This window comes from Bos indicus x Bos taurus, chromosome 21 (genome assembly GCF_003369695.1).
Source record: "Bos indicus x Bos taurus breed Angus x Brahman F1 hybrid chromosome 21, Bos_hybrid_MaternalHap_v2.0, whole genome shotgun sequence".
Taxonomy (NCBI): Eukaryota; Metazoa; Chordata; class Mammalia; order Artiodactyla; family Bovidae; genus Bos; species Bos indicus x Bos taurus.
Genome location: NC_040096.1, coordinates 34,712,836 through 34,727,754, shown reverse-complemented (window position 1 = coordinate 34,727,754; position 14,919 = coordinate 34,712,836). Strand labels below are relative to the sequence as shown.

Genomic DNA, 14,919 nt, shown 5'->3' with positions numbered 1-14,919 from the left:
TAATCTTTACTTATATGATTGGAAAGGATTGACACAAACGATACTAATGAGATTTAGAATAGACATTGAGAAAATGAAGTTTAACACCTTGTACACAAATAGCCTTAAAAAAGAAAAAAGAAAAAAAAGAAGAATCTGATGTAGCCATCAACTATACCAGGAAAAGTGCAGAAGGTGATGCCCAAAAAAGTTACACAAGTCAAATCTTAATACTAATTAACCCAGAATTAAATGGGGATTTGCTTTTTAAAATTTTTCATCACTTGAAACAGTGGAAATTTTAAAGTCATGATATAGAATTACAATAGCTACATGAAAGAATGGTCATTAGATTTAAGTCAAAAGCAGATTAAGAGCTGTACATACTACAGTCAATTTTTGCTTATACATACCTTTTCCTTTTAGGCTTTTTTCCTTCCTACACAACCATTTATCTAATTTTTCTACAACATTTATGTATGATTTAGATAACTTAAGTGTCTTTTTAAAAATACGAAAGAGATTCTAAAATGATCTTCAAATTAAAATAAATAAATTTAAATTAAAAAAATAAAAGGCATTAAAAATTGAAAAAAAATAAAATGATCTTCACTAACAGTTTTTTTTTAATAAAATGAGGAAAATGTTTGTTGAATGAACTATAGGATTCAAAACTGAACGTATTGTAACCACACCTATAAAAAAGAAACATGTAAAAAACCTGGATGGAACTAGATCTGTTAACAGTAGTCAGTTAAATGGTGCAATTAAGGCTGACATTTTTCTTCTTTGTGCTTTTAATTTATTCACTATTTTAAAACGCATCATTCATAAAATTATTGTATTTTTTTAAATCTCATGTTAGAAAAAGGCAGGGTTAAGTAAGCTGGCAGATGTGTTAGTTAACTGACTATTCTAACAGATCAATTTTAGCATTTCATGGCTGGCACAATAGAATTCTCTCTTGCTCAGGAACAGTCCCAAGTGAATATTCCTGGTGAGCAGTGCCCACTCTCACTCTCAAGTGTCCTGGTTTGGGCAATAAATTACATGGTCAGCCCAAAGCTAAGGGACCCAGACTCGGTGCCCTAAAGATGATTTCAAGTTCCCCATGTTCATCCGTGCCAAACCCTGGAAAGGGGAGAAACTAGACGGTCAAGCATGGGAGTTGTTGCAGCTTGGGATGGGGCTCACAGCATTTCATTCCCCTCCCGTTTGCTGTAACAATGACAGGCACGCCTGTGCTCAAGGGAGATGGGCAGTACAGTTCACCTACGTCCCCCAGAGCGTAGGTCATATGATCTGGTTTTGCTAAACTGCCAGATCTTCTCTACCACAGCACTTAATCCTGTTTGCTGTTTAGAAGGATCACGGCCCTCTATTTTTTTCTGCTTATTTTTATAGAAAAATCAGATTTAAGTAGATACATTTTCATTTTTGTTTTTGCTTTTAGATTTGTATGTCTTTTTATCGAAGTGCAGTTGATTTACATTATTTGTTTTAGGTGTATAGCATAATGATTCAGTATTTTGCAGATTATACTCCATTTAAAGTTATTACAAGATAATGGCTATAATTTCCTGTGCTGTACAATATATCCTTGTTGCATATCTATTTTGTACATAGTGGTTTGTGGCTCTTAGTCACATACCCCTAAAGGCCTCTCCCCTTCCCTCTCTCCTTTGGTAACCACTAGTTTATTTTTCATATCTGTGAGTCTGTTTCAACTTTGCATATACATGCACTCGCAGTATTTTTTAGAGTCCTCATATAAGTGATATATAGAATTTTTCTTCTAAATTATTTCACTAATCTTCATATTCTCTAGCTTCATCCACATTGCTGCAAATGGTAGAATTTCATTCTTCTTATGGCCAAGTAATATTCCATTGTATAGGTACACCGCATTTTCTTTATCCAATCATCTGTTAGTCAGCACTTGGGTTTCTTCCAAATATCGGCTATTGTAAGTTGTGCAGGGGTACATGTCCCTTTTCAATTAGTGTTTTGTTTTTTTCTGGATATATCCCCAAGATTAGAATTGTTGGGTCATATGAAGTTCTGTTTTTATCTTCTTGAGGAACTTTCATACTGCTTTCCATAGTGGCTCTACCAGCTTACATCCCCACTTACAGGTGTAGGAGGGTTCCCTTTTCTCCATGTCCTCTCCAACATTTGTTATTTGTGTACTTTTCTATAATAGCCATTTTTGCAGGTATGAGGTGATATGTTATTGCTATTTTGATTTGCATTTCTGTAATAATTAGTGATGTTGAGTATCTTTTCATGTGACAATTATTCATTTGTGTGTCTTCTTTAGGGGAAAAAAATGTCTATTCAGGTCTTCTGCCCATTTCTTGATTTGGTTAGTTGTTTTTTCGATATGAGTTGTTTGTATATTTTGGATATTAATCCCATGTCAATTATATCATTGGCAAATATTTTTTCCCATTTCATAGGTTGCCTTTTCTTTTGTTTAGTTTGTTTCATTTGCTATGCAGAAGTTTTCATGGTTAATTAGGTCCCATTTGTTTATTTTTGCTTATATTTCTTTTGCTTTAGAAGATAAATCCAAAAAAATATCATTACAATAGGCAGTGTTCTGCCCATGTTCTCTTCTACGAGTTTTATGGTTTCAGTTCTTACATTTGGATCTGTAAACCATTTTGGGTTTATTTCTACATCTGATGTGAGGAAGTATCTCATCTCGCTTTTTTTACATGGAGCTGTCCAGTTTTCCCAGCAATCCTTGTTGAAAAGGTTGTCTTTCTCCATTGTGGAGTCTTGCCTCTCTTGTCATAGATTAATGGACCATAGGTGTGTGGGTTTATCCCCTAGATTAACGGACCATAGTTGCGTGGGCTCTGTGTCCTGTTTCATTGATATATATGTCTGTAGCATGCTTCCCGGGTGGTGCAGTGGTAAAGAATCCACCTGCCAATTCAGGAGATGCAGGAGACCTGTGTTCCATCCCTGGGTCAGGAAGATTCCTTGGAGGAGGAAATGGCAACCCACTCCAGTATTCTTGCCTGGGAAATCCCATGGACAGAGGAACCTGGCAGCCTACCATCCATAGAATCACAAAGAATCAGACACGACTGAGTGACTAAGCATGCCACACCATGCTATTGGGATTACTGTAGTTTTGTAGAGCAGTCTGAAGTCAGGGAAGATGGTAACTCCCAACTTTGCTATTTTTTCCTCAAGATTGCCTTGGCAATTTGGGGTCTTTTGTGGTTCCATGTAAATTTTAAGGTTATTTTTTCTGGTTCTGTGGAAAATGTCATGGGTATTTTGATAAGGATAGCATTAAGTCTGTAGATTGCTTTGGGTAGTAAGGTCATTTTAACAATATTAATTCTTCTGCTCTAAGAGCACCAGATATTTTTCAATTTCTTTTTATCATCTCAAATTTCCTTCATCAATGTTTTATAGTTTTCTTTACTTCCTTGGATAAGTTTATTCTTTAATTTTATTCTTTTTGATGCAATAGAATTGCATCTATTCTAAATAGATTTAAATTGCTTCCTATTTTAAATAGGATTGTTCTATTTTCTCTTTATGATAGTTAATTGCTTGTGTGTAGAAAAGCAACAGATTTCTGTGTATTAATCTTGTATCGTGCAACTATGCCAAATTCATTTATTAATTCTAATAGTTTAGGGGTGGAGACTTTAGGGTTTCTATCTGAAGTATCTTGTCATCTGCAGTTTTACTTCTTCACTTCCAATTTAGATGCTTTTTTTCCCCCTTGTCTTATGCTGTGGCTGATACTTCCAATAGTATGTTAAATAGAAATGGGCATTGTCAACTGAGTTTGTCCTAAATGACCTTTATTATGTTGAGATATGTTCCCTGTACACCCACTTTGCTAAGAATTTTTATCATCAGTGGATGTTGAATTCTGTCAAGTGATTCTTCCTCATCTATTGAAATGATCATGTGATTTTTCTGTACTTTTGATAACATGGCATATCACAGCCATTGATTTGTGAATGATGAACTGTCCTTGTGTCCCTGGAATAAAACAACTGGGTCACATTATATGATCCTTCTTGTATGTTGTTGGATATGGCTTGTTAATATTTTGCTAAGGATTTTCAAATCTATATTCATCAAAGCTACTGGCCTATAATTTCTTTTTTTTTTTTTGGTCGCACCTTTGTCTGGTTTTGGTAATAGGGTAATGGTGCTCTCAGGCTTCCCTTGTGGCTCATACAGTAAAGAATCTGCCTGCAATGCAGCAGACCCAGGTTCGATCCCTGAGTACGGAAGATCCTCTGGAAAAGGGAATGGCAACCCATTCCAGTATTCTTGCCTGGAGAATTCCATGGACAAAGGAGCCTGGCAAGCTACAGTCCATGGGGTCACAAAGAGTCGGACATGACTGAGCAACTAACACTTTCACTTCACTTTCAATGATGCCCTCATGCAATGAATTTGGGAGTGTATCTTCCTCTTTAAACTTTTGGAATAGTTTGAGAAGGATAGGTATTAACTCTTATATGTTTGGTATAATACTCTTGTGACATTGTCTGGCCTTGGACTTTTGATTGCTAGAAGTGCTTTTATTTAGAAATTTGATGTTACTACTAGTAATCAGTCAGTTCCAATTATCCATCTCTTCTTGACTCAGTCTTGGCAAGTTGTATCTTTCTAGAAATTTGTCCGTTTCTTCTAGGTTGACCAATTTGCTGGCATATAGCTGTTTGTCGGAGAAGGCAATGGCAACCCACTCCAATACTCTTGCCTGGAAAATCCCATGGATGGAGGAGCCTGGTAGGCTGCAGTCCATGGGGTCGCTAAGTGTCGGGCACGACAGAGCGACTTCACTTTCACTTTTCACTTTCATGCATTGGAGAAGGAAATGGCGACCCACTCCAGTGTTCTTGCCTAGAGAATCCCAGGGACAGAGGAACCTGGTGCGTTGCCGTCTATGGGGTCGCACAGAGTTGGACACGACTGAAGCGACCTGGCAGCAGCAGCGGCTGTTTGTAGTGTTTGCTTATGATTTTTTGTATCTCTGTGATGTCAGTTGTTATTTCTCCTCTTTCATTTCTTATTTTGTTTACTTGGGTCCTCTCTCTTTTCTTCTTGGTGAGTCTGGCTAAAAGTTTATTAATTTTGCTTGTCCTTTAAAAAAAATCAGCTCTTGGTTACATTGATTTTATTTCCATTATTTGCTTTATTTCCTCTCTGGTCTTTATTATTTCCTTCCTTCTCCTGACTTTGGACTTTGTTCTTTTTCCAATGCCTTTTGATGATAGGTAACTTCACTTATTTGAGAAGTTTCTTGTCTCTTGAGGAAAGCCTGTGTTGCACTAAAATTCCCTCTTAGAGTTGCTTTTTGCATCTCATAGATTTTGGAGTGTTGTGTTTCTATTTCATTTGTCTTTCATTTCACATGTGGTGGGAAGACAGTCACGGGGGCAACACAAGCTGATCAGTAGAAGTACCCACAAGGAGCTTCCAAAACATCCTTCTAAGAGTGATTTTAAGGCAGCCCTGAGGATTTCCAGAATGCTTCAGGAATACACTGGTCTCCTACAAAGTCAAGACTAACTACATTGGTTTCTGACCAAAGTAGCAGCAAAAAGAGGGAAGGAGAAGTGACCCAGCACCACCTGACAACTGCCTGCCTGGAAGACCTGGACTGTTGGTGGCGTTGGGAGCCAGGAAGGAGATGGGAAACACCCTGCTGGTGTCCCAACAGCCCAGAGAAGAAAAATACATTTAACTGAAGGAAATGTAATAAAACAGCCCGAAACAGATGTAACTAGCTATGGATATTGTGAAACATATCACCATCCTATTTGTTCAAATATCACTTTCAGTCCAGTTCAGTCACATTTCATCAAAATACAAAATAAAAACATACATCCCTCTCTCTACCATCATATATCCCCTGTCTACCCAAATGGTCTCTCTAATCCCTAAACTCTGGCTTTTGTTTCTCTCTACTTTGATGTCTAAGTCATCATTACATTTATTAACGATTAATACTTCTGTATACAGGATTGAAAATATTTACCTATCATAACGTTATTATTACATTTTCAAATACATATTCACATTTGGATCCATAATCCACATAATCCACATAAAACAGATAATTGGACATGGTGTGAAATAATTGTCAAGAAGAAATATGTGTTCTTAAAGGATATCATAGAGGCATTTATTGTCCTAGAACCACTTACTGAGGAGTAAAAAGAAAAAAAATCTTTTCCCCACTCTCTGCCATAAATCCTCCATCATAAACCAAGCATTCAAAATGTGTGTGCTGCTGCTGCTGCTGCTGCTAAGTCGCTTCAGTTGTGTCCAACTCTGTGCGACCCCATAGATGGCAGCCCACCAGGCTCCCCCATCCCTGGGATTCTCCAGGCAAGAACACTGGAGTGGGTTGCCATTTCCTTCTCCAGTGCATGAAAGTGAAAAGTGAAAGTGAAGTGACTCAGTCATGTCCGGCTCTTCTCGACCCCATGGACTGTAGCCTACCAGGCTCCTCTGTGCATGGGATTTTCCAAGCAAGAGTACTGGAGTGGGTTGCCATTGCCTTCTCCCAATACCTGTGTATCAGTGTCTAAATGTGTGTGGAATCTCTATTTCTTGTCCATTAGTCTATGTGTCTATGCCCCTATCAGTACCACACTACCTTCATTACTGTGGCTTCATTTGCTACAATAAGACTTCCCATCTTATTCTCATTCTTCAAGTCTTGGCTAATGTTGACCATTGGTTTCTCCATATCTGTTTAGAATCAATTAAGTTCTATGAAATACCTGTCAGATGCAATGAATCCTATAGAACACTTCTTGGAGAATTTACTTTAAAAAACTTTTTTTTCTGTTTCAAACACCACCATGGAATATCTCTATGCTTAGGTCCTATTAAGTGTCTCTTCTTATAATTTTATACATATTTTCACCAAAGAGGTCTTGCACAACTTTTTTTAGATTTATAGTTATTTGATAATTTTCATGATTTAAATGTTAACTTCCTCAAAATTTCCAACAGTATTATAGTATATATCAAAATATAATTAATGTTTAAGTTGGTTTTATGGCCCAGCAAATTTGTCAAACTGCCTTATTAACTGTAATAGTTGAGCTGCAAGTTCTTGGGCATTTTCTACACACACAATAGCATTTCAAGGACTCAGTTTTATTTCTGCTTTTCATGACCTTATGCCTTTCGCTTCTATTTCCTGCTTACGTGCACTGTGTAAAATCTCTAGTATAAATACTAAAGAGAAATGGTGATTATGGCTATCCGCATGTCCTTACATTGTTTTGCTCTCAAGCAAAAACACTGTGTGTTTCAACATTAGTATAATGATTGCTGGGGGTTTTTATGGAGACATTTTATCAGGTTAAAAACATTATTTTTTATTTATACTTCGCTAGAATTTTAATTAATGAACTTCAGCAAATGCTTGTTTTATTTCAATTGAATAATCACATGGCATTTCTCCTTTTATCAATCAATGTGTTGTTTTACAGCAATTGGGTTTGAATAAAAAGTCACCCACTCCTAGGATAAACCCAAATTCGTCCTGATATATTACTTTTCCTTGTTGAATTATTTGACATACCTCAATATTCAAGTGAAATTAGCCTGTAATATTCCTTTCCCATATTGTCTTTATTGGGTTTGGCATTGAGGCTTTGCTAGTCTCATAAAGGAGATAGGTAGCATCTCCTCTCCAGAAGATATGGTGTAGTGTTCTTTGAATATTTTGTTGAGATGCTCAGTGAAGCTTTATGAGCATGGGGCTGTCCTTGATAGAATGTTTTTGAAAACAGAATCAATTTATTTAATGTTTAAAGGAAAATTAAAACTTCTTGGGTATATTTCACTAAGTTATATTTTTTAGGGATTTGTCAAATTTATGTAAATTTTCAAAATTATTGGCTTCCCAATGACCTATAAGATAACATAGATATGACATACACACACACACACACACACACATCTCCCACATACAAACCCTTTCTCAGTTAATGCAAGTATCTTCTCTAACCCTGTGGCTTTACTTTTCACTGTCTTAATATTTTGGATAATCAGAATTTCACTTTTATTCATACCATGCTGTGCTTAGTCACTCAGTCGTGCCCAACTCTTTATGACCCCATAGACTGTAGCCCACCAGACTCCTCTGTCCATAGGGATTCTCCAGGCAAGAATACTGGAGTGGGTTGCCATACCCTTCTCCAGGGGATCTTCCTAACCCAGGGATTGAACTAAGGTCTCCCACATTGTAGGTGGATTCTTTACCATCTGAGCCACCAGGGAAGCCCAAGAATACTGGAGTGGGTAGCCTATCCCTTCTCCAGGGGATGTTCCTGACCCAGGTATCAAACCAGGGTCTCCTGCATTGCAGGGGGGTTGTTTACCAGCTGAGCTATCAGGGGAGCCCCACCTCTATTCATATATACCCAATAAATTTTTATGTGGATCAATTTATCCATTTTTACCTTGTAATTATTATTGGTTAGCACTTTTTATATCTAAAAATTTTTCCCTTTGTTAAGTTTATAAAGAAATTCTTCTTTTAAAAGTTTTTTCCTTTATTTTAAATAATCAAGTTTTATCTTTATTCATACTCAATAAATTTTACTATAAATTATTTTTGCCATTATTAATCATTTTAAACTCATTTTTTGTCTCCATTCTTTTAAAATTTTGACTCTTTATTTATAGTGGATGTTTGAACAGTGCAGGGGTTAAGGGCAGCAACCCTCCACCCAGTGGAACATCCAGGTAAAACTTATAGTTGGCCCTCCCATTCTGCGGTTTCACATTCACTTATATAATCAACCATGGATAATGTAGTATGGTAGCATTTACAACTGAAAAAAAAACTTGTGTAGAATGAAAAATGAGATGGTGGAGTAGAAGGACTTGAGAATACCTCTGCTAATGAAAACACCAAAATCACAACTAACTTGCTGGACAACCATTTATGAAAAAAGACTTTGACAGACTAGAAAAGATATTCTACTCACACAGACAAAGAAGAAGCTACAATGAGATGTCAAGAGGGGCTCTTTCACAATAAAATCAAACCCCATACCACCAAGTGAGCAACCGACAAACCGGAAAATAATTATTTCTCAGAAATTCTCTCACAAGGGTGAGACTCCCTAGCCCCACGTCAGGCTTCCCAGCCTGGAGATCTGGCACTGGGGGAAAGACCCCCAAGAGCATTTGCTTTTGAAGGCCAGCAAGCCTTGAATGCAGGAGCTCTACAGGACTGGGGAAAATGGAGACTCCACTCTTGGGGGGCATATTCAAGGCTTCATGTGCACTGGGACCCAGACCAAAGCAGTGACTCCATAAAAGCCTGGGCCAGACCTCCCTGGGGGGCCTGGAGGGTATACTAGGAAGGTGGGATACCCTATCCTGGGAAGGTGTGGCTCACTGTGAGGGCAAGGACAGTGGTGGCAGACACCCCAGGGAATGCTCATCAGTGTGAGACCTCCTGGAGGTTGCCATCTGGGCACCAAGACCTGGCCTTACTCAACAGCCTGCAGGCTCCAGTGTTAGAATGCCTGTTTCACAATAAAATCAAATAACCCCATACCCACAAGGTGGGCAACAAACAAACTGGAAAATAATTGGGAAAAGTCCCACTCATCAGCAAACGTGTTGCCTAAAGTCATCCTGAGCCAATAACTGCCTATAAACACATCCCTTGACATGGCCCTCCCAGCCAGCAGGACAAAACACAGCCCCACCCACCAACAGCAAGTACTCGTCCTTCCCACCAGGAAGCCTGCACAAGCCCTGAACCAAGTTTACCCACCAGGAGACAGACACCAGAAACAAGAAAAATTACAGTTCTGCAAGGAACTGTAAGTTCTGAGGAACACAGACCACAGACATGGAAAGTTAGATAAAATGAGATTGCAGGAAAATATATTCCAGATGAAGGAACAAGATAAAACCCCAGAAGAACAACCAAGTAAAGTGAATATAGGCAATCAACCTTGAAAAGAATTCAAAGCAACGATGGTAAAGATGATCCACAATCTCAGAAAATGAATGGAGGCACAGACTGAGAGGGTACAAGAAATGTGTATTTATTTATTTTTTTGGAGGGACTGGTTCTTTATTTCAAAAAGACATTTATCAATTTTCAGTATCAAAAAGTTACACTATTGGTTTTTTTTTTTCTCCTAGTTGGTCCCTAGAGAGACCACACCAAAGGTGAGAACATTTTAAGCCAATTAAGCTGCAGGATGCACACCTAACAGACCTCACTGAAACCTCATCAACAAAGGGGGATTGGGTAGGGAAAGAAACTTTAAAAGATCAGCACACTGCTAGCCCACAGACTGTAGAGAGCTCTCACAGGCAGAGGGGTGACCAGTGCGCCTCAACCCCAAAGAAGCAAAGTTCCAAAATATAAAAATTTACAAGTTTTGTACATTCGCTTTTCAAGATTTCTCCAGCACTAACCGATACAAAGCACAATGAGATGGCACTTTTAGAGACAGCAGCTTCAGACCCAGTAAAGGGTGGTGAGATGAGTTTCATATGGCTAAATCAGTGGCAAAACATAATTTTCTTTCCTTTCTTTCAAGGAGGCAGGAGAGCAAATGAGCGGTCACTTCAATATAAGGGGCACATGATCCATCCTGTGAGCAGTTGGGAACAGGGTAGAGCTGCAACAAGGATTTGGTCTCAGAGGTTTCACCATCTTAATTGTTTGGTCACTTCTGATGAAAAAAGAAAAAAAAAAGGTTGTCCAAATTTAAAGCTGAAAACCTGAACAGCACTTTTTTTTTTTTTTTTTGGCTAACTCCTCCTGGAATCATCTTTCTGGTTTGGCAGGTACTTTTTACAGAGCAATGAGGTTTCCCCAAATGGAGCCTTTCTCTGGGCTGCTAGGCGCTCAGTAAGGCAGGCCCAAACCTTTTCCTTTTCTCTCTGGAGAAGGCAATATGCATTAAACTGAAATGTTACCTTCCAAAAGTGAGAAAGGGATTAGACTGCTGCTTCAGAACTACGGAATTATCTGGAATGTTTTTCTACAAATGGTTGTAACATCAAGAACAAAAAAGGTAATTACAAAATGTGTACATCACAACATGCTTTTAAAGACACTTTGCATTGTGCTCACATTCCCTTAAACGTTGTTCCCAGAGGTGCTCAGCCTCTAGCCCAACTGGAATCTCTGGGGAGAGGCAGAGACAGTTTGGCGAAAAGGACACAGGAGTAGGGGGGTGGGAGAGGTGGCGAAAGGAGAAAGCAGCCTTCCAGTTAAAGATCAGCCCTCAGTTTAAAGGTCAGCTTCGGGCAGGCTGGCCCCAGCGAGTCGGGGTGAGAGGGAGGAGCAGCGGCAGGGCGGGGCTGGGGTGCTCTATATCTCATTGAGGTCAAGCAGTCTGGTCCAGCATCCTTTGTGTACAGAGGTGCTCCTCTTTGGTGCATTTCAGTTTATCTTCCAAATCATCAGCTGTCTTTTCCAGCTTGGCTACTGATCTCTCAGCAAACTCAGCACAGGTCTCTGCCTCCTTGAGTTTATCGGTAAGAATCTTTGTCTCTTCCTCATATTTGTCTTCTTTTTGAGAGTACTTTTCTTCGGCAGCACTCAGACACTTCAGGTTCTGGTCCATCAGTCTGATTTGCTCATCCATCTCTCGGCAACGGGACTCTGCCAGCTCGACTCGCTCCTCTGTGCACTCCAAGTCTCCCTCAATAATCACCAACTTGCGAGCCACCTCTTCATACTTCCTGTCTGACTCTTCTGCAATGTGCTTAGCTTCTTTGAGTTGGATTTCCTGGAGTTCCATTTTTTCTTCATCTTTTAAGGCTCAGTTTTCAATAACCTTCATACCTCTGTCGCTCTCATCAGCAGCTTTCTCAGCTTCCTCCAGCTTTTGCAGGGCAGTGGCCAGGCGCTCTTGGGCTCGGTCCAGCTCCTCTTCAACCAGCTGGATCCTAAGGTTCAAGGAGGTCACCTCAGCCTCAGCCTGTTCTCAGGCCCGTCCTTCTCCCTCCACTTCCCGCGGGAGGCGCTCGGCCCTCTCCTCTGCATCACCGGCCTGCTGCTGCAGAACCTGGATCTTGCGCTTCACCGCCTTGATGGTGGTGATCCCGGCCATGGTCCCCACGCAGCTCCTGCTTGCCTTCGGGTTCCTGCCTCCTCCGCTCAGCGTTGCAGCTGCTTCTCCAAGAAATGTTTAATAAAGATCTAGAAGATTTAAAGAACAGAGATGAACAATACAGTACAATATAATTATTGAATAATACAATACAGTGACTGAAATGAAAAATACACTAGAAGAAATCAGTAGAATAAATGAGGCAGGAGAATGAATACATGAACTGAAAGACAGATTGGTGGAAATCACTGTTGCAGAACAGAAGAAAGAAAGAAGGATGAAAAGAAATGAGGACAGCCTGAGAGACCAAAATTCACATTATGAGGAGGAGAGAGAGAGAAAGGACCTAAGAAAATATTTCCAGAGGTAAGAGCTGAAAATTTCCCTAATATGGGAAAAGAAACATTCACTCAGCTACAGGAAGCACAGAGAGTCCCGTACAGGGTAAGCCAAAGGAGGAACACAGAGAGACACATATTAATCACATTGACAACAATTAAAGACAAAGAGAAAATATTAAAAGCAACAAGGGAAAAGCAACAAATAACATACAAAGAAACCCCATACCATTATCAGCTAATTTTTCAGTAGAAACTCTGCAGGCCAGAAGGGAATCGCACAGTATATTTAAAGTGATGAAACGGGAAAACCTGTAACCAAGAATGCTCTACTCAGCAAGGCTCTCATTCAGATTTGGTGGAAAAATCAAAAGCTTCACAGACAAGGAAGAGCTGTGAGAAGCCAACGCCACCAAACCATCTTTACAACAAATGCTAAAGGAACTTCTCTAGGTGAAATAAAAGGCCAGAACCAGAAACCAGAAAATTATGAATGGGAAAGCCCACCGGTTAAGACAAACATACAGCAAAGACAGGAAAACATCCACACACAAATATGACGTCCAAACCAGCAATCATGAAAAGAGGAGAGTACACAAATGCAGGATATTGGGAATGCATTTGAAATTAAGAGATCAGCAACTTAAAACAATATTGTGCATCAAAACCTCATGGGAACCAAACCTACAGTAGACACGCACACACAAATCCAAACATGATACTAAACATAATCATCAAATCACAAGAAGAGAGAACCAAAGAGGGAGGGAAGGAAAAAGATCTACCAAAACAAATCCAAAACAATGAACAAGATGGCAATAACATACATATCAATAATTACCTTAACTCTAAAAGCTTTAAATGCTCCAACAAAGACAGACTTGCTGAATGGATACAAAAATAAGGCCCATATATGCGTTGTCTACAGAAGACCCACATCAGATACAGGCACATATAAAGACTGAAAGTGAGGGGATAGAAAAAGGTGTTCCATGCAAATGGAGGTCAAAAGAAAGTTGGAGTAGCAAAACTCATATCAAACAAAATAACTTTAAAATAAAGACTGTTACAAGAGACAAAGAAGGACACTGCGTAATGATCAAGAGATCAATCTACAAAGAAAATATAACAATTGTAAATATATATCCACCCAACAGAGGAGGACCTCAATATATGAGGGAAATGCTAATAGCTGTAAAAGGAGACATCTATATTACACTGATAATATTATCTTAAAAACTAAAGGGTTTTTCCCTCTTTCGTTATTTACTATTTCTTAGTCATGACGTCTTGTATCCTTATGTGTTTGCTGAGCTGTTTGTATTTGGCTATATGCTTGTCACTGTACTTGAAAAATAACTTTTTAGGTATAATTCGAATTTTGAAGATAAGTGAATTTCTTCTAGATTTGCCATAGATTCTGCCAGGTGCTTTGGAACACAATCCATAAGTACAATAACAGAAGTTCAAGGCTTGAGAGTCCATTAAAAAGTCCAGGTAATTGCAAACTTTCAAGAAATTATTTGCAATTACTAACTCAATACCTCTTTTTTTTAATTTGAGCATGTAGCCTTTTAAGTTCACAGCTTATTGCAGGGACGGTTTGACTAGACCTGTCTGTCTAGACTAGACCTCGTGATCTTTGATTTCTACACCATCATTTTAGGTGCTCTTCAAACAGAAGCTCAAATTCTGTGGATTTAGCAAATTCTCTCAGAGAAATAGAGCTACCTGTCTTGATTCCCATTATTCCTTCTGTTTTAACCTAATAATAACTCTTGCATTGGGAGTTCTTCAAGGCTTTTAAGGTTTCCATACATTTTAAACAAGTGTGTTTGGGGTTGGTTTTGGTGGGAAGATTGGCATGAAATCCTAGTCACTGTTAATGAAATCCCTAAACATCTCTCTACCCAGATTGTTAGGAGCATATGTTTTACTTCCCTTTTTGCACATGGACTCTCTGTTCTTTATACTTTCCCCTTAGTTTAAATTAGAGTAACATTTTAAAAACAAAATAAACAGTTAAAAAGCTTACATAACAATAAATTAAAATTACCCAAAGGCACTAAGTAAAGTATCTTTTTGAGATGCATAAGGAAATGTTATGAGGTTGCAATCATTTACAATGTAATAGGGACAGAATGAAGTTCTTTGCAGCTTTGAGAATAAGCGCCAAGCTATGTATATTTGTATATGGGGAGAGGATCCTTAACTTTCATAAGATTTTTCAAGTGGGCTTATCACAATCCATAAAAGGCTGAGAACTCTATTGGTTTTCAATTCTGAAATTTTTGCAAACATTCACTGTATTGTAGGGCTTTCTGTGCCAACACAGAGTCTTCCAAGTATTTTTAAGAGTGTCTAGCAGAAGGAAATGGCAACCCACTCCAGTATTCTTGCCTAGAAAATCCCGTGGACAGAGGAGCCTGGCGGGCTGCTGTCCATAGGGTCGCACAGAGTTGGACACGACTGAAGCGACTTAGCATGCA

General features: G+C 38.9%; 1 pseudogene; it reads right to left on the bottom strand.

Moving 5' to 3' along the window:
* Positions 1-10,755: 10,755 nt before the first annotated feature.
* LOC113879869 lies at positions 10,756-12,107 on the bottom strand (annotated as a pseudogene).
* Positions 12,108-14,919: the final 2,812 nt, after the last annotated feature.